The 20,712-nt window shown below is 42.7% G+C and overlaps 2 protein-coding genes across 2 annotated transcripts in view; both read right to left on the bottom strand.

The window, feature by feature from the left end:
* The window catches only part of MAN1C1 (mannosidase alpha class 1C member 1), a 166,223-nt gene that overhangs the window by 103,923 nt on the left and 41,588 nt on the right, over positions 1 to 20,712 (bottom strand). The window lies entirely within an intron of this gene.
* Positions 20,360 to 20,712, bottom strand: part of LDLRAP1 (low density lipoprotein receptor adaptor protein 1) — a 169,665-nt gene continuing 169,312 nt past the window's right edge. Inside the window, exon 10 of the transcript XR_010026085.1 lies at positions 20,360 to 20,374. The gene's annotated coding sequence lies outside the window, so the exon portion shown is untranslated. The remainder of the gene's footprint in view (positions 20,375 to 20,712) is intronic.

Genomic DNA, 20,712 nt, shown 5'->3' with positions numbered 1-20,712 from the left:
CTTTCGATACCATTGACCATGGTATCCTTCTGGAACGACTGGCTGAGTTGGGAGTGGGAGGTACTGCATTGCAGTGGTTCCACTCTTACTTGGCTGGTCGGCTCCAGAAGGTGGTGCTTGGGGACATTGCTCGGCCCTGTGGATTCTCCAGTATCGGGTTCTACAGGGGTCAGTCTTGTCCCCCATGCTATTTAACATTTACATGAAACCATTGGGTGTGGTCATCCGGAGTTTTGGAGTGTGTTGTCATCAGTACGCTGATGACACACAGCTTTATTTCTCCTTTTCATCTTCATCAGGTGATACTGTGGATGTGCTGAACCGGTGCCTAGCTGCGACTATGGACTGGATGAGGGCTAATAAACCGAAACTCAATCCAGACAAGACTGAGATGCTGCTAATGGGTAGCTCTTCTGATGGGATAGTGGGTATTCACCCTGTTCTGGATGGGGTTACACTCCCCCTGAAGGAGCAGGTTCGTAGCTTGGGGGTTCTCCTAGAACCTTCTCTGTCCCTTGAAGCTCAGGTGGCCTTGGTGGCACGGAGTGCCTTCTACCAACTTCAGTTGGTGGCCCAGTTACGCCCCTATCTGGACAGGGATAACCTAGCTTCAGTTGTCCATGCTCTGGTAACCTCCAAATTAGGTTATTGCAATGCGCTCTACATGGGGCTGCCTTTGAAGACGGTTCAGAAGCTGCAGCTTGTGCAAAATGCAGCAGCCAGATTGATAACCAGAACCAGAAGGTTTGAACATATAAGACTGATTCTGGCCCTCTTGCATTGGCTGCTTTTACGTTTCAAAGCCCAATTCAAGGTACTGGTTTTAACCAATAAAGCCTTACACAGCTTGGGACCAAAATACCTGACAGAACGCCTCTCCTGACATGAACCTACCCATATTCTATGCTCAACATCTAATGTCCTCCTCCAAGTGCCTAGTCCGAGGGAAGCTCGGAGGATGGCACCAAGGGAGAGGGCCTTTTCAGTGGTGGCCCGCAATTGCGGAATGATATCCCTGACGAGGCTTGCCTGGTGCCAACATTTTTATATTTTCGGCGTCAGGTCAAGACTTTTCTCTCCTCCCAGGCAGTTAACAACATGTGCCTTGTTTTTTTAAACTGACCCCAGAATAGTTGCTTAAAATGGATATTGTTTTATGCTTTTGATGGTTTAAATTTTTTGATGGTTTAAAATTTTAACTTTTCTAAACTGTCCAGAGGGCTTTGGCTACGGGGCAGTATATAAATGAAATGAAATAAATAAATAAATACAACCTCAATATTTTAAAAACCAAACCAAACAGATGACACACAAAGCGAGGTGTGGTCAAACAGATGTTAATAATAATAGTAAATTGTATTTATATAGTGTTTTATTACAAAACGCTGTACATAAACTGTTAATTTGGAACATCTCTTGGGAGGCTAGTCTGGGGCCAGCAGGAGGTGTGGGAGCCAATAATGTGGTGGGTTTGTTTTTGAAGCAGAGGAGCTGGAAGCAAGAGGTGGTGGAGGCAACTTGATTGAGCAGGGGGTTGGACTTGATGGCCTTATAGGCCCCTTCCAACTCTACTATTCTATGATTCTAAGAAAGATGGATCACTGCCCATGCTCCTCCGGCGAAGAAGATTTTGTATTGTTTCAAAGACCTATACGACCAGAGGAAACAAAAGGATGATGTGAGTCAAAGGCTATGACAAGTAATATTTTTAAAAGCTACTGTCTATCTCCTATGGATACGTATTTGGACTGATGCAGTTCTTAGCTGGGAGACCCCTAGGAGCCCCTTGCAGAAGCCTGTATGTATTTTCTAAGGGAGAGGAATGGAATGTCCATAGAACATTTTTTTTAAAAAAAGCTTCAGGTCCTGGAGAGATCATGACTTCTTAAAAGATTCCTGCTGGCACATGCAGCTCTACAACTCCGAGGAGTGTGTGGGCGGGGAGAGATTTCCAAGTAATCATCAAACTGGCCTTCCAGGAAGGACTCAGATACATGGAGGTCACTGACACATATGTGCAGAAGGAACTTTTCAGTTTTTCCTTTGCAAGCTTCTGCTCTAGCTGGCAGGGGAAGTGAAAATGACAAATATCCATCCTCGAGAAACAAGAACGCGGCTTAGTTGCCAAACTTCCCCCTAAGCAAGGCCTCTCTCTTTCATTTGTTTTTAAAGCAATCTAAAACGCTACCTAGTTCACAAAGTTTTCTGAGGTCACAATCCTCAAAGCACCCAATCCACAGTAAGGCGGCAATAAGAATGGAATAAGTAAGCAAATCATGCATCTACTGGCCAGACTGAAACATTCTGTTTTGGCGTAGTTGACACCAGAAGTTCACAGCTGCATGCTCAGGACTCTTACTCGCAAGAATGCTCTAGAATGCCCTTCCCATCTCTGAAGTCCTAGGGTTATCTAAGGGTTATTTGACCCTCGCATAAGCCATGGCAGACATCCCAGCTTGCATATTCAAAAAAGCTGGCGGCGCACTCTGCAAAACCGTGCAGGTTAATTAACCCGCAGCAGCTTAGCATTATGTGCAAACCGACTCACTGAAAGGGAAGAGCAGCAGTCAACAAATTAGGGCTGGCTTGCTGACGAACCAAAAGTTTATTTTTCGCCAGTACGGCCTCACCCTCCACTCCCAAGGGGCAGAGTATCGTCCTGATCGCATGCTAAGTCTCAAATGCAGAACAAAGTGAGTAAACTCCTCTTTCCAGCTCTAAGTTTTGGAGTGGGGGTGGGGGGCAGAAAACAAGCTCCTGTGACACTCCAAGCCTACGGCCATACTACCTTGAACACGCCCAATCTCCAAGCTGGGAGCACCTCTGGAGCAAACAGGGGCGAAAGACCCTGGGGAAGTGACACCGAAGGTATTACACACAAATACAACCCCCTGCAAATCTACATGCTCCTCCACTCATAATTCACTACGATTACGATTTTTCGTAATTTTACGATTTTTCATCCGCAGCCCTTCTCTTAGATGGATTACACGAGGGCAGATCAGCATATCCAGTGGCAAAGACAGGATTCCTAAGCCTGTTTCCGAGCAGTATGTAAAACTCAACAGACACAGCCCTCGCAGCCACGTTTTTCTTCAACCAGGGTTCCCAACGGTATTTACCGGTTAAGTAGGGGAAACTGGCCAGCAGGCAGGAAGCTTGGGAAGAATTAAGCACTTCCCCTCTTGGCCGCTACTTTACCCCCTAAAAATGCCAATTCCCCAGCTGTTTTATACGCAAGGTTGGGAATCCCGTTTTTACTATGAATATGCAGCTTCAGACTAACACAGACCTAATTTAGCAGCCGTATAAACAGTGGGCCAAATATATGGCCTGTGGGAATTAAGCTGCCTAAAGTGGCATGAAGGGGTTATTAATAGTCATTAAAGCACTTTTGTGAATGTGGTCATTCATAAGCAAACCCGCCCTGGACGAAGTGGGATTTACTTCAAAGTAAACGTGGATCGGCTCGTGCTGTAAAAGCTATCCCGATTCCCTCATTTGAGATAAGGGGTGGAGCTCTCAGTTCATAAGCAACCTTCCTTTGTTCATGCACTTCATTCATTCAAGTCAGCTCCATCAGGCTCCTCCTCCAGCTGTCAATGGGTGGCAGCCATTCCATTAGTCCAGGGGTGGGGTGGTGGTGGTGGTGAGAGACCTCAGGCCCACTGGGCCTAATACAGGCCAATCTGTGGGCCTAACCTGGCCTACCTGTGGGCCAAACCCAGCCTGCCAGGTTTCCCAGATGGCTCCACCCCTTTCCCTCGATTGTGTATCACTGGTGGTTTTCTGACACACACACACACACACCTTCTGAAAGGTTAAAATACCTTGCCTAAAAGATCTGGCAAGTTTGACTCCACTCCTTTTGCTTTCAGCCCTACCAACCACTGGAATGCAGCCCGCAAGAGCTTCCTCTCAAGATGAAAAAGGTTCTGCACCCCAGCATTACGCTGCAGCAGTGAAAGGAGGGAGGATCATGCCATCAGCTCAGCTGAGAGACCAGCCATGTTTGACCCCTCCTCTCTTTGAACTGCATGCGCTCCACCATTGTCACAAGAACTATGGAGCCAAGAACAAGTGCCAGACTTTGCTTTCCTCCTCCTCCCACCCAGTCCCCTTTCCTTTTGTGTCATGCCTTTTAGATTATAAGACTGAGGGCAAATAGTGACTGGGTCCAGACAACACAATAGCCAATGGTGGTTTAAACAGTTGACGGTTGGTTATTTAACCCACCATGGATTACTGTGTTGTGTGGAAGGAGTTTTTTAAGTAATGGTTAGTTATTTGGCTGAAATAACCAATGCAAATAACCAGTGCTGTGCAGAGTTGGCTATTTGAGCCACCACTGCTTATCGTGTTGTGTGGAGGGCACCGTTGTTTATTTCATCAGCCACAGAGTTTAAGGCAAGAGGAGTCAAAGCGGTGGCTGCCGCTCTAGTCCAGCTGGCAGGATAGATTTTCAGCAGCAATGGCTGATGGGCTACTAGCAGGAGAACTGAGGGAGGAGAGGGGGGGAGCGAGTCAAGTCAGTGCAGAGTAATGGTCAAGTCAATGCTGATCCTAATTCACACCATGGTTGAGTATTATCATGTTGTGCGGGGGAGTATCTCCTAGATAAATAACTGTTGAGTTGATTACTACCCCACCATTGACTATCGTGTTGTCTGAACGCAGCCACTGTCTTACCGATCTTTGTAATCTGCTGTGGAGGCCTATTTTATTTAACTGAAGCACAGGGTTAAAATACTTCAAAGTAAGTAAAATCAATAAGCAACCTTCCAACTTATCCATGCAGTTTTCCTAAGATGTGAGGTGTTCAAGGAGGGCATGTTTAGCCTGGAGAAGAGAAGATTGAGGGGAGACATGACAGCACTCTTCAAATACTTAAAAGGTTGTCACACAGAGGAGGGCCAGGAGCTCTTCCCGATCCTCCCAGAGTGCAGGACAAGGAATAACGGGCTCAAGTTAAAGGAAGCCAGATTCCAGCTGGACATCAGGAAAAACTTCCTGACTGTTAGAGCAGTACAACAATGGAATCAGTTACCTAGGGAGGTTGTGGGCTCTCCCACACTAGAGGCCTTCAAGAGGCAGCTGGACAACCTTCTGTCAGGGATACTTTAGAGTGGATTCCTGCATTGAGCAAGGGGTTGGACTCGATGGCCTTGTAGGCCCCTTCCAACTCTGCTATTCTATGATTCTATGATTCTATGGGCTCCTTACATATCATATTCTTTGAGCTGCTCGCATTCCCTGTGTGTCTCAATTCTTTCTCCAGGTTGTCCATTTTCCAAAACCCAGCATTATTTGCATCTGACAGGACCCATTTTAATTAGACAGGGTGTGAGGGAACTACACAGAGTGTTTGATTTAGTACTTATTTTTTTTCCTCCTCGAAGAGAAAAACAAAAACCCACCATCCATCTTCCAAAGTAAATTTTCTCCGAGCTTGTCATATGGATGAGGGTAAACATGAGCAGAACAGACTGATAACATTAAGATGCCGCCATCAGCAAAAGGAAGGAATTTTGGATGAATAAAAAAAGGGAAGAAAAAAAGCCACTCAGCTTTCGAGATCCAGCGTGGGATGAATCAGTTCCCAGAATTCATTAACTCTCGTAGCTTAATGTACTCGCTAGTGAGAACACAACCTCCTGTACATGGTTCTAGAGGAAACGTCACTCAACTGACTCTGGTTTTTTCCATGCTCCCCCTCCCTCCCCACCCTGAGCCGATGTATGATGTTGTTTACCAACTGCATTTATTCCAACTAAGAAGCAGGCTGCAAATTAATTGATTACTTCAGATGCCGAAGTTGCTAGCCCTTAAAAAATATTGGCAGGCTTTCCATCCGCACATACCTACATTAGTCATTTGTTGGTTTCCGGAAGCTATGTCTGGTCACCTGGATGTAATCTTAGCTGACCAGGCGGAGTGGCTATTTACAAGATTGGAGATCAGCCAAAAGCTTTATCGTACTTCAAAATTTACTTCCCAATTAACTGGTGGTGTCAAGAATGACGGGTAGACTGCTATGCAGGACATACGGACAACTGTTACTGCCTTCTTCATCCTCAGCACCAAATTTAATAACAGAGAGATGCAAAAACATCTTTCTCTTCCAGCTGTTATTGAAAGCTAACATATACATAGTTAAACCAATATGGCTTCCCGTCTACCATTAAAAACTACTAGCAACAGAAGCTATCAGTTTGACTGTCCCTGTCTTTAATGGTGTACAGGCAGGCAGCCAAGAAATTTTATTCTACCAAGCTCTTAATGTGTGGGTTTTTAAAAATGCTTTTAAAATTCTTTTTTCTTTTTATGCAATTTTTATGTTATCGTTTTAAAGTATTTTATTGCTTTTAGCCTTTACTGTAGGAAGATCTATATGTATAGTTACAAACCACTTCATGGGTCCATTCTTTCAGTAACCTCTAATAAGGTACCTAAGTTGAAGTTTAGGTAACGGGTTCATACATTCAGTCCAGGTGAACTAGTTAGAATGAGCTAGTTGATGAATCAACTTAACCATCTTTAATTGGAAGGCAGGTCTTATTCCATATTTTGCTTATTTATGTACCACTTCCATTTTATATAGCAGGAAACAGCAACACCATCTCAACCAGAAAGTCATACAACTTGGAAAAAAAGTCACCTTGGTTCCGGACCAAACCACCTCCACCTCCTCAACAAATTCTGTAGGATTGGAATCAACGAAAAGACCCAAATAGATGCCCCCCCCTACATTTTATGATTTCTAACTCCATCTATCAGGAATCTTAGCTGGGTTCCCACCATATCTGAGGATAATTATTTCAGAATAAGAATACAACCAGTGCATCATAGCCGTCTTGATCATGAAAAAAATGAGACGGACATTGTTAAACCAGACATTTTGCAATTTTGCACTTTGCAAGCCCACGCGGCTGTAAATGCCGACTTACTGCTCACAAGTTGGGGAAGAGCCTTCACCAAACTGAACTCCCTCCCTGCGCTGCAACTTCTCCACCTGAACTACAGTTAAGCAGCTTGTCAGTGCAGACAGTATCGGTGGCTAAGATTAATCAAGATCTGAAACCACTATTGTAAGTGATTAAGGGCACAATCCTATTTGTTCCACCCTGGTTATCCAATGCAGAGTGGGAGGAGTGTTGCCCCTCTTGCTCTGCATTTTAGCCAGACAGGCGTTTTCTCCCATGTAGCGGAGGCTTCAGGGAGGGGGAGGGAAGGAGGCTGGGGGCAGCTTGTATCCCCGCGTCCCCAGTCTCCTTCTCTCCCCACCCACTGGCATGCCCCCTTTTACCCCTCTACAAGCTCACATTTGACAGCTCCCAGAGGCAGCTGGCATGGTTCTCTACATGCTGGCTGCAAAGGGGTGGGGAAGTGGGCAGGGAGCTCAGACTCCTGGGTCCGAGGTTGGAGCACTGTCTCCGTCCTCGAATCCAGGAATCAAGGGACCGCAATACCTGATGGAACGCCTCTCCCGACATGAACTTACCCGTACACTGCGCTCAACATCTAAGGTCCTCCTCCAAGTGCCTACTCCGAGGGAAGCTCGGAGGGTGGCAACAAGGGAGAGGGCCTTTTCAGTGGTGGCCCCCCCAATTATGGAATGATCTTCCCAATGAGGCTCGCCTGGCACCAACATTGTTATCTTTTTGGCACCAGGTCAAGACGTTTCTCTTCTCCCAGGCATTTAATAGCATTTAACAATGCTAAGTTTGTTTTTAACGGCCCCCAGAACTGTTGTTTTTAAATGGATAATGTTGTTTTTATACTGTTGTCTATATGTTTCTGATGGTTTTTTAAATTTTGTATACTTTTTTAATGTTTACTGTTTTTAACTGTTGCAAACCGCCCAGACAGCTTTGGCTGTGGGGCGGTATATAAATGTAATAAATAAATATCCTATGGCCCACAGACGCTGTCTAGGGGACATAAGATTGCTCCCTAAATCTGATGGCAGATGTTGGTGTTAGAAGAAGCACTTCCTCCAAATCAAGACCACCACTGAAAGCAAAGGCCCGCCCAAAATGGACTCTTAACATTTGACTCCAGCAACCTGGAATAGTTTTTGTTCATGTTTGCTCTTTTGCCAACCAAACAGAAAATGAAGCTGGATTTCTCAGGTCATTATGAAAAGCGTAGCACTGCAAAGCGAAAGTGAGAGTGTTTCTGGCTGGCTGTGCTGGCCACTGTGCCTGAAACTCTTCCACTTATTCTCCTGTTCTGTGCTGAGAATCACAGGGAGGATGGATCACATTCAACATGTTGCTTAGAGACACTGGAGAACCAAGTATGTTCTCTTGTGTGCAACAAAAATTTCATTTACAGTTCTTATACTCTTACTTTTCTTTGTATACATCACAGATTTCAAGATCTTTTTTTGTCCTGCCGCCTCTGTTTCATTGCCTCTCAAGAATACTGACCAGAAGCATTTATTAGTGGCAAAGAAAAATATTCAGTCTGTTCCAAACAACCCACTTTTTATTGCTACTTCAGAGCTTAGGGCTGGAAGCTGGTGTGTCTTTGAAAACCACAACTGAAGAGGACCCCTGACCAAATTCTGGCGCATTCTATTTTTAATTTTGTGTTTTTGGTTAAGGGTGAAAAAAGCAACCTCTGAGGGATGTTTCCAGTGGAGATTCCAATTTGTCAGAGGCATTTTGAAATCTAGTAATTTGCAATCCATTTTTGGATTTTGGCTTCTTGATGGTTAGTTAGGATGTCAAAAGGTCTTGTGTTTTTAATACATACAGAGAGAGAGAGAGAGAGAGAGAGAGAGAGAGAGAGAGAGAGAGAGAGAGAGAGACTACTTTGATATAACTGTTTGGTCAATATAGTGGCCTGATGACATAGACAAGCAAAGTGACTGACCATGCGCTCTCTTGATCTTTGCCCTTCCTGGCTATTAAAAGCTAGCAAAGGGGGTAGAACCAGATGGGTCCTGGGAGTGGTAAATACATCTCTATGTCAAGGGGTGGTTCCTGCTGATGTTACGGGGGCAGTAGTGTGGTCACTGCTGAAGAAATCCACTCTAGACCCAACAGTATTTGATAACTACCACCCAGTTGCAAATACCCCTTCCTTGGTTAAGGTACTCAAAAGGATCATGGTGGGACAACTGCGAGCACTCTTTGAGGACACTGCTTTCAGGACACCATTTCAATCTGGGTTCCTGCCTGGTTACGGGATCAAAAGAGCCTTGGTAACCCCAATGAATGACCTTTATCAAGAGAGAGACAGGGAAGTGCAACCCTATCAATGCTTCTTGATCTCACTGGCTTTTGATACCATCAACCATGGTATCCTCTGGACCAGCTTCATGGGTTGGGCACTGAAGACACTGTGTTACAGTGGTTCCGGTCCTATCTACAGGTTTGATTTCAGAGAGTAACACTGGGTGACTATTCCTCATCTCCTTGGCAATTAAACTATGGGGTTCCACAGGTTACCATCTTGTTTCCAATGTTGTTTAACATGTAAATGAAGACGCTAGAAGTGGTCATTAGGGGATGTGGAACCAAGTGCCATCAGTATGCTGATGATATGCAGTTCTATCTCACTGTAACATCTGAATCAGGTGAGGCTGTGCAAGTCCTGGATCAGTGCTTAGATTCAGTGATGGGCTGTATGAGGGCCAATAAAACAGAGATGTGGGTTTTCTGGAAAATTGTTCAATCTCAATCAGGTTAATTTGCACAGGATCATTTGCTTAAGAAACTTTCTGATGCCCTAGAGCAGGGATGGACAATTTGTGGCCCTCCAAATGTTTGGCCAAAACATCTGGAGGGCCACAGGTTGCCCACATTGTATGTAAAAAACAACAAAACTAAAAAAAATGTACTCCATGTTAATTTTTGTCCCAATACACAACTAATATTTGACCTGAAAGATTTGAGGAGGAAAGTTAGAGCATATTTAATGTAATTTAAGATGATTGGTAGAGGATTCAGGACAGATAAAGGAAAGGACTTCTTCACACAGTGCATAGTTAAACTATGGAGTTTGCTACACTGAGCTGTAGTGACAAATACCAATTTAAATGGCTTTAAAAGGGGGTTGGACAAATTCATGGAGGATAAGGCTATCAATGGCTACTAGTCCTAATGGCTATATGCTACCTCCAGTATCAGAGGCAGTGTGACTATAGACACCAGTTGTTGGGGAATATCTATGGGAGGGGTCTGTTGCATTCATGAACTACTTATGGGTTTCCCATGGGCAGATGGTGGCCACTGTGTGAAAGGAATGCTGGACTAGATGGACCCTTGGTCTGATCCAGCAGGGCTCTTCTTATATTTTCTCTATAATTGGAACACTTGTAATCATTTAAAGACAATAGCATGTACTTCCCTCACATAGTTTAAAATTAAGGGAAAAAACCAAGTACTGAAAACTGTTGACACGCTAATTAATTTTAGCAACCCAAAGAACCATATATAGCTGACAATCACTCATCTATTTCAACAGAGCTCAATTCTCTTCCACTAAGGCTTTTGGGACACCTTCAGTTTCGCTGTCACTACTTACGAGTTCCATTTCACATTGAGACACCTATTTCAACGACATATAAGTATTCTCTCACATACTTGCTAGGGATAATCACCTGAAAAACGTTCATTACAACTTTGAAACCGCCATGCATGCCTAATGTTGTATTTGCAATCGGCATATATTCATTTTTACTAATGAACTTAATAAATGGGAAATTTTCAACCTGACATCATTGCAATAAACTGAGGATGAATCCCGGCAAGACGGATGCCGTCTGGGTGAGCGGTTCCTGTTCTGGTTGAGGCTACACTCTGCAAATTAAATTCATAGTCTCGGGGTACTCCTGAATCTATCTTAGTTGCTGGAGATCCAAATGCCTTCAACCAGTTTCATCTAGTATGTCAGCTATGGCCTGTCCTAGCTAGAATAGCTTGGCTACAGTCAGGCTATTAATCTGAGGAGGCTCTATCAAGAGCACTGCTAATTTTTCATATTTATTAAAAACTAATACATGGATTCTCCAACTGTTGTGCAATTCAAATTTAAGGACATAATAGTTGCACAATAAATCACAACAAATCAGTTAATAGCCAGTACAGTATAAAACCCAAACATACATACCAGCACATCATAATAAATACAGATTAGAAATCTTAAAACCATCAATGTATAGGAGCTAAAAATACACTCACAGCAGGGACTAAAATAGTAGATCTTAAATTAACAAAAGTACTAAAATGCATAAATATGCATTAAAACACCCAGAAGAACAGAAAAGTCTCCGGCTGGCACCAGAAGGATAATAATGTTTGTGCCAGTCATGCTTCCCTAGTAACCCCAATCCAAAGCCATGAGGCCACTGACAATACAGCCCTCTCACTTAGCTCCAGTTAAAACTCCCGCAGTCATATTTTGCACTAGCTGAAGTTTCTGAACCATCTTCAAAGAAACCCCATTCAAACAGGACGTCACCAGAGCATGGATCACAATAGCTAAATCCAGGTAGGCAACATAATAAACTCCCAATGTTTAGGACTACAGTTCCTGTAATACTCAGCCAGCATGGCCAATGGTCAGGGATTATGGGAGTTGTAGGCCAAAACTTAAGAACATAAAAAGTGCCATGCTGGATCAGACCAAGGGTCCATCTAGTCTAGCACGTTGTTTGCACAGTGGCCAACCAGCCAACGGCCAGGGATGAACAAGCATGACCTGGTGCAACAGCACTCTCCCACCCATGTTCCTCAGCAACTGGTGCACATAGGCTTACTGCTTCAAATACTGGAGATAGCACACAACCATCAGTGCTAGTAGCCATTGATAGCCTTCGCCTCCAGGAATGTATCCAACCCCATTTTAAAGCCATCCAAATTGGTGGCCATCACTACATCTTGTGGTAGTGAGTTCCATAATTTAGCCATGCGCTGTGTGAAGAAATCCTGCCTTTTATTTGTCCTGGATCTCCTGAAGTCTGAAGTCCACCACCAGATAGAGTCATTCTTGGGATACTTGGCAAAGCTGGTAAAAAGTGCCCCACCGTCTTATGACAGTGATGGATAGAGTAACCAAGATACATTCAAGGTAGCTTCCAACCTTTCCAGCATTCCCTGCAAAGATATGTGCCCCACCATCCCTTACTCTCATCAACCAACCTGCTTGCTTTGATCTTCACCCAATACTGGGCCCCATCCATCATGTTAGCAACTAGTCCTGAAGGCTAGTATCAGAGGCAGTACACGTCTGTATACACTAGTTGTTGGGGAACATGGGTGGGAGGGTGTTGTTGCACCATGTCCTGCTTGTGTTTCCCTGATCGACAGCTGGTTGGCCAACATGTGAACAGAGTGCTGGACTAGATGGACCCTTGGTCTGATCCAGCATGGCTCTTCTGATGTTCTTAACTATGATGGAGAAAAAGTAACATGTCTCCCATAGCATCCAAATATCTGCTACCCAATGTGCTTATTAATGTATTTATGAAATACGTTTGCCCTTTTTTGTGGGGGGGGGGAGAATCTTGATTCAGCAAGATTTAACAGTAGCACATTTTTGTACTTTTGATTGCTTTATCCAAGTTTTTATTCTAAAATTTTGGCCTTTATTATTGTTAGCTGCCTAACACAATACTTTCTTAGTGAAAAGGCAGGGTATAAATAAATTAATAAAATGAATACTTTTAATTATACACATAAAGGCTAGAAACTGTTTTTTCTTCAATAAAACCCAATTCCTGGGATGCTAGGAAGGAATTGTTGGAATGAAGACTTCTTGAGATTATGCATGGAGAATTTGTGTCCCACTATGCTGTTTTTTCAGTGACTGCAAGCCTATATACTTTCCCCACCCCCAAATCATTTTGCTAACATATTTGTTATGACTCCCATTCCCCATAATGTAAAGCCTAAAGTTTCAAAGTGAGAAATTTGTGAGGTTCCCACTGATTACAAGGGAAGCTGAGGTTACTTACTATGAGACAACTGGAATGGCTAAAAGTTAACCAGAATTTAAAGCAATTAAATTATCCTGTTCCTGGTGCGAAGAAGGCGAGCCATTAATGCAGAGAAGGGAAGCCCTTGGGGCACGCGATAAAGAAACTGGGTTGACGCTAAATTCTTTATCAAAGAACTGGCTTACCATGGAGATACATCTAAAGGCATATTGTATGGATCTAATCTGATAAATGCAGGAGTTAAAACATTGCAATTTCAGGGTTAGACCTAGTTCTAACAGCCTAAGCTATCAGCAGGGTAAAGTGTCAGCATACTGTATATATTCACAAAAAATCAAGCAGTAAAGCTTCTCCGGTACTGTGTCAGTTCCAGGAGCAAGGGGAATACTGCATTTTCTGGATATGCATGCATACCAAAGGATGGCTAAGGTAAACCCTTCTCTCTAGCATGTTAGCAAGGAGATCCCCCCTCCCCATAGAGGAGTAGTCAAACATGCAAACCAACCTATAGCCCAACGTGGAACAGTCTGGGAAAAGCTCCATCTTTTTATTCCACTGAATGCATAAACTGACACTTAAGAAGTGTTCCAAAAGGAGGCTATTTGATTGGGTTTACTGAGTAAATAAGACAAGGCCCAAAAGATTAAATTTAGAACAATGCCCACCTGTTAGCCTTTTTCAAAGCAGTCCTGGAAATGTAACTCAGTCCCCCCCCCCCCCAAATGCTCCAATTGTTCTTCTGAAGCACTGCAATATGTTTATCCTGCTCCTTAGGTTCTACCAACAATCTGGGCAGATAGCAGAGCTTCTATAGGCAGGAGCAGCAGCAGCAAAGGCACCAAATAACTGTTTGATGTCCACAATGCAGCAGCAGGGCATATATACCAAATTACCCAAACTCTGGCTCGGGACAGGGGGAAGTACAGGTTTGAATCCCTCCTCAGTCATAAGGCTTACTGGGTGATCTTGAGCCTAGCCTAATCACTTCTCTCTTAGGGTTCTTTGAAAGATTAAAAAAAAAGCCGATGAGGTGCAGGAATCCCCATGAGCTCCTTGATGGGATAAGAGCATGGAAGTTGGTCCCGCCCATTCTAGACCCCTCCTCTTCATCTACCTTTAATAAGAGGCTTCAACATGGCATGGAGAAAATGAGTTTTGAAGACAGAGAAGTGCCTGGAAAAAAATCAGGAAAAAGCCTTTCAATTTTCTCAATAATAATAAAAAAACAACCTTAGAAAAAAGGGGGGGGGGGGTTTCCTGCAGTTTTTTCCAAACCTTCACATCTCTAGGCAGGCATGCACATGCGTTGGTGGGTGCGTGTGAGACGTGAAGGCTCTTGGGCTTTGCGACACAATTTCAAAGGCCGTCTCTGATCCGAGTCATTATTTTTTTAAAAAAAAAAATGGTGACATTTGACTAAAAGGTTTTGCTCAGCCAGGCAGGCGCTAAACCACCATAGACTTTTACTCCCTCTAATTTAAAAGTCTGCAAGGAGTGGAACAGACCCAGCAAAGCAAAGGAGGTTACTAAGCAACGCTACGAAATGGACAGCAACATAGATAATCCGTCCTAAAGTAATTACGTTTTTTATAATTAAAGATTACAGTAAATCCAATAGATCCCAACAGGAACTTGAGCAATTTAGAAACACACTGCCTAAGATATCTATTTTCAAGCAGTCACATTAGCGTCCAATCCTTAATGATAAAACACAGGGAAAACAGGAGAGATTTTAATTTAATACGACTTCAAACAGGCAGCTACTACCCTTTGCATTAATTAACCGCCCTTACGCAGATTCTTCCCCAATTTGAATAAACTACTCCTAGCGGTTAACTTATACACACAACAGCTGGAACTCAAGTCCATGGCTGAACTGAATTCCTGGTTCACCTGGGCTAAGCCCCAAATTCAGTTTCCCATGCCAGATCTTGGCCCTACATTATCCTTCCCCAACCTGATGCCCATCAGATGTATTGGACTGCAACTCCCATCATGGCTGAGAATGATGCAAGTTGCAATCCAACACACCTGGAGGGCACCAAGTTGGGGAGGGGTGCCCTACAGCATATCAGATAGCTAGAAGAGAACATCTTGAGTATGTGCCTTCCCTCAACAACAAGTAATCACAGCCAGTCCCCATTTAGCAGTTGTTTAGGGTAGGGGGCCCCTAAGCAAATTTGAAGCCAAACACCCCTGGTTAAAATGAACTCTGCTCAAGTCTCCCTGGAGCCAGGTCCTCTAGTGAGGAAAGCTCTGTTCCCAGTTCTTGATTAACTAAACTATCTAGGGTTACTTAAGATCATTATCACTTTTTAATCAAGCACCTAAAACTGGATGCCAACAAGGATCAAAGGTGGGGGGAGTGGGGGGGAGCTGAGTTTTGAGTAATACCGGAGAACCCAAAATCTTGCTCACTATTTTGTGTCCTTTTAGCTGTTCGTTATAAAACTTTGATCAATTGTGGATATTAGAATTTTACTTCTGGACCAACGTAGCCTCCTTTGCTTTCTCTATGTAGTGAAGAATAATGAATTTAGCCATTCAGGAGCAGCAGGAACCACAAAATGGAGGAAGATTATTTTCTTCCACCTGAAGATGGAAATTAACCCAGTGGCTGAAGGGAACATATCCCTTGAAACATAATGCTACTCAATTTGATTCTATTGGTGCTTTTTTTTTTTTTTTTACCGGTACACCACCTAAACTTGATCTCTAGCTTTGCTAATATATCATTTTACTTTTATTTTCTACCTAACAAGGGATCTGTGCATTTTCCTTAAGGCGGGCTGTGGGGAGCATGATTTTTGTGGGGAGGAAGGCATGCGGGGATGACCGTCCACATGCGCCATCCTCCCCCTTGCATCCAGGATAAGAACTGTGGTATCTGGTTTTCTGCAAAAAGAAAAGTCAGAAGCAGCAGTGAGAAAACATGGAAGGGTTATGAGTGGAAGAAGACATCACTTGGGCCCAGGTAAAATTCAGTGTTTTGTATTGGTCCTTGAGATGTGGGTTTTGCAGACATTTTTCCAGTGCTAATATGCTAACTTTCCAAAGCTAATTTGAATTGAGTGATTGGCATCAGAAAGTTTTCAGATTGCACTGGAAATTTTTCGGATACCCTACACCAGCTGTGGGGCAGGAAGTAGATCTCTAGATATTTTAGACTTCTACTCCCAGCATTCCTGACCATTAACCACACTAGCTGGGGCTTCTGGGAGCTGAAATCCAAAGCATCTGGAGCTCTACGTTCTGCTCATGCCTGCCCTAGAATCTCTAGATTTAGTAAATAATCTAATTTAGTGAGTGATCTAAATTAGTGTGTGATGTATTTTACTTGTATTTAATAAACAACAAAGCCCCCCAAAATACACATTAATTTTTTGTATTTTATTTATTTGTCCTATTACACCACAAATATTTGACCTGAAATATTTGCAGGGGAAAATTAAAGCATACTTAATGTGATTTAAATGTTAGATTATTTATACATTTTATTAGAATAGTTGTAAAATATTTATATGGTTTAAATTTAAGGGGGGGGGGGAAGCAACAGTACTGAAAACTGTTGACACACTAATTAATTTCAGTAACCCAAAGATCTGTAAAGATCTGACAACCACTCATTTATTTCAACAGAGATCAGCTCTCTTCCACTATGGTTGTTGGGGCACTTTCAGTTTCGCTGTCACTACTTAGTTCCATTGCACTCTGACAGCTATTTCAATGACATATATGTATTTTCTCACATACTTGCTAGGGATAATCATCGGAAAAACAGTAATTACAACTTTGAAAGTGCCACGCATGCCTAAAATATTGTGTTTGCAATTACCATACATTCATTGTTACTAATGAACAAACCAAACGGAAACATTTCTGTGGAAAAATAAAGCACTGGAAAAACTTCTGCCCCACATTACTTAGGCCTTAGCTAGACCTAAGGTTTATCCTGGGATCGTCCTGGGGTCAACCCTGTTCATGTAAATGACACACAGAATATCCCAGGAGCAGGCAGGGACGACCCCAGGATAAACCTTAGGTCTAGCTAAGGCCTTAGTCCTAATAAAGGGAATGTCCCAGTTTGCATGATCAAAACAAGCCACTGTGGCTTCTTTATGCCATGGTAGCTTGTTTAAATCGGTGACGCGTGCCAGACATCATTAGCCTAATCACCTGCCTGGGTGCAGCTTGTTGTGTTGTCCGAATCCAGACAGCATGGCTTGTTTGAGGGGGAAAACAGCCCTTAAATAACCCATGGTACACACCACCCATTTAAATGTTTAAAACATTTAAGAATTTCGATCATGCAAACTGGGTTTATTTGGCCTTTATTAGGGCCAACTGATCTCAGGCAGTTTTGATAATGTGAACCATCCCATTGCTGGTCTATGGATTTTGGACATTTTCTTAGGTACTTAAAATGGCTTCCTTTGCATTTTACAGGTGTTAAAAGCCACAGAAAGAGCGTTTTCGGTTTTCCAGCCATGCTGAATGCAATCTAATTTTATTGCCTTTTTAATCAAATTGTTGTATATACTAATTTACATGCATATATGCACATTTAGGAATAATTTACTATAATTTAAATAGAACTACAATACATCCTGTCTGCCTCCTTGCTCAACCTGCTGTCCATGTTGATGGGGCAACTTCAAGACCATTCTTGATTCCTTATCTTTAAAGTGGACTTGAAATAGACAACTCCTCAAATAGAGGACTGTCCTGTCAAATAGGACACATGGCCTCATAATGTAAAGGATTGCAGCCCAATTCTCACTTGTGCTAACAGATCAACTCAGCCCCCAAACAGAAAAGGAAAAAGCCAACCAGTGGATTTCTGTCTGGGAAACCTTAACAGGAACCTAGTGCTGACTTTATTTTATATTTATCTTCTTAAAACGCTCGTATCTGGTCCTGAGTAGTGTAAAAGCACTATTAGGGAGGCTTACAACTTTTGATGGAATGCATGTAGTGATGGATGCTGTGAAATCATATCCTTGGGAATGAGAAATAATTGAGTGTCCAAGATTTAAAAAAATAAAAAATCCATAGATAGGCAATACACCTTTATTAGGACTAACCAAAATTCCACAAATTGTGCAAGCTCTAGAGTTCTCCAGAACTTTTTATTAGGCCAACTGGTACAAAAAGTAGGTTATCTGTGAAGTACATCTGGCCACTTTTGGGGACTAAGCCATTTCTTACTGCGTCAACTACTCTTTGTACCACCTAGCCTGATGGAGGGTTCTAGAAGCAGCCACCAAGTGGCCTTCACCATGTGGGAGTGACAACTGTAGTTCTTTGAACTACAGGACTAGAAACTTGCTGGGGTATTGTGTGTTTGTTTTAATTTAATGCAGAGCTTATTGAGATGAGATCTGAAATTCTGTTCTAGTACTAGTATAGTTCCTGTGCATGTGAAATTATGGAAAGGAATGGCTCAGGTCTCCACCTTCAGCAACATGTACACTCACACTCCAAAACTGGAGTTGAAGTAGAATACGAAAGTCTGCCGATTCTGGGCAGCAGTGTAAATAGTTATTGCTATTTATTTATCCTTAAATACTAGATAAAGAAAACTGTTTGCTTTAAACATTATCAACAAAGCAAATACATTATAATAACGTTCAAACAATGAGATGGTTTTTTTTTTTGCTTTTTGTAATCTTCTTTGGGGGCAAATTGCCAGACAATTTGTGTTCACTGCTTCGCATACTATTTATAATTACTAATAAATTATTAATAAATAAAAGAAAAAAAACCCAGATAACTTAGTCTACAGCTGGAAGGATTCAATATGTTGTTAGGGAGGGCCTGTAGCGCAGTGGCAGAGACCATGTTTTGCAAGTACAAGGTCGCAGGTTCAATCCCCAGCTTCTCCAGGCAGGGATAGGAAAGAATCACCCATACTGGGCTAGATGGACCAATGGTCTGACTCACTATAAGCCAGCTGCCTTTGTTCCCATGATGTACACATTTTTCTAACTGCAGGGAGAATGGTTTATTTGGGAAGTGTGTAAGCATTTTGACCTGCAACACCCCCCTCCCATGTAAAGTGGTATGGTCCCAATAGGACTGTACCATAGTTTTGAATGGACAGACTGGCTCTATGTTCCATCTGAGGAGACTTGAACAAACGATCATATAGTACCCTGTACTTCTCCATCTGCACTGGCTGCCAATCTGTTTCCGGGCCCAATTCAAAGTGCTGGTTTTAACCTTTGAAACCCTAAAGGTCTTGGGACAAAGTTACCCGAAGGATCCTTTCCTACCATATTTACCTAGCTGGACATTAGGATCATTGCCTGAAGTCCTCGCCCGGGTGACGCCACCAAATATGGCGAGGTGGGTGGCTACGAGAGAGGGGGGCCCCTGTTTCGTGGTGACACCACGTTTGTAGAATGCTGTCCCCAGAGGCTCACCTGGTGCCTATATTAAGGTCTTTCCGGCACCAAGCGAAGACATTCTGGCACTTCAAGGATTGTTTTTAGGGCTTTAATACTTCTAATACTTTATTCTGCTGGTTTTATGTTCTGGAATGGCTTTAATCTTTGCTACTGGTTTTATATTAGTTTTATTTTGCACTGTTTATATATTTTTGTTTTGTTTTAATGTCTGTATTTGATGTTTTTATTATATTGTACACCTCTGAGAAAAGATGTAAAGATGATGATGGTGGTGATGATGATGATACACTGGGCTTGAATCAGAGTTCTAGGGAGGCTCCAGTTCATTCATCCATTTTTATCTAATCACACTTGCACATTCCTCCAAGGAGCTTGGGGAGACATTCCAAGCAACAAGAATAGCGCACAATCAAATTAATTTGCTTCACCACTATTGATCAAAAATGTCCTTGGTGGACCCTACAGAACCAGGTCTTCTCAGAGCCTGGTTCCGGTGTAAAGACTTGACTGTACATCCAGATTCGAAGTTGAGCTTACAACTTAAAAGAATCTAAATTCAGAACTTTCTCTTGCATTATATAAAGAGAAAGAGGAATCGTAGTCTTAGATAAGCAGCTCAGCACCTCCAAAAAACCAACCAACCAATAGGAGTGGGCTCGGCTGAAACCTGAGCAGGTATCCAGCACAAAGGCAAGTCTTAATAAACGGCATAACTGAGTATTGCTAAATTTGATTAGCAGAAAGGCCACACTTTATTGCACTTCACCAAAAATAATAAAAGGAATTTAGAGAGTCCAATAATGTCAGAATATCTTCACTTCTCGGGTTTTGCAATCATGTGCTCCCAAATTTGAAATTGGGGTGAAAGCAATAGAACAACCTCTAGTACATAAAAAGATTAAGTTACAATATATTTGCCAGTTAAAGATACAGAACTCTAAGAACTGTTGCCCATCAACAGTTAGAACCTGCACAACAGACTGAACAGTCAGGCACACGGGTCACCTGTCACAGTCTTCCACATTGAGAGACAGAGTGCATTTCTATTTAAATCATTATTATTTTTAAATTTGCATCTAAACATATAAATTAATGTATGGAAATTGAATGCAAATTGCTGCCCTCATTTGGCCTCTTTCTGGGTGATGCATTTCCTCTTATTTGGCAACTGGTAAATGGCCACCCTACCCCCTACCTTCATTTCATAGAAACGTCCTGGACCCAGCTGTATAATGCTATGCAATGTTTGCAGATACATTATTTCCTACCTCACTTGCTTAAAAGAGGTGCTGGCTGCCATCTTAAAGCTTGTGAAACAAGGCTGTGAGATTTTGGTCCGATTCGCATGTCATA

The sequence above is a fragment of the Elgaria multicarinata genome, chromosome 13 (assembly GCF_023053635.1).
Source record: "Elgaria multicarinata webbii isolate HBS135686 ecotype San Diego chromosome 13, rElgMul1.1.pri, whole genome shotgun sequence".
Taxonomy (NCBI): Eukaryota; Metazoa; Chordata; class Lepidosauria; order Squamata; family Anguidae; genus Elgaria; species Elgaria multicarinata.
This window is presented reverse-complemented; position numbering and strand designations above follow the sequence as displayed.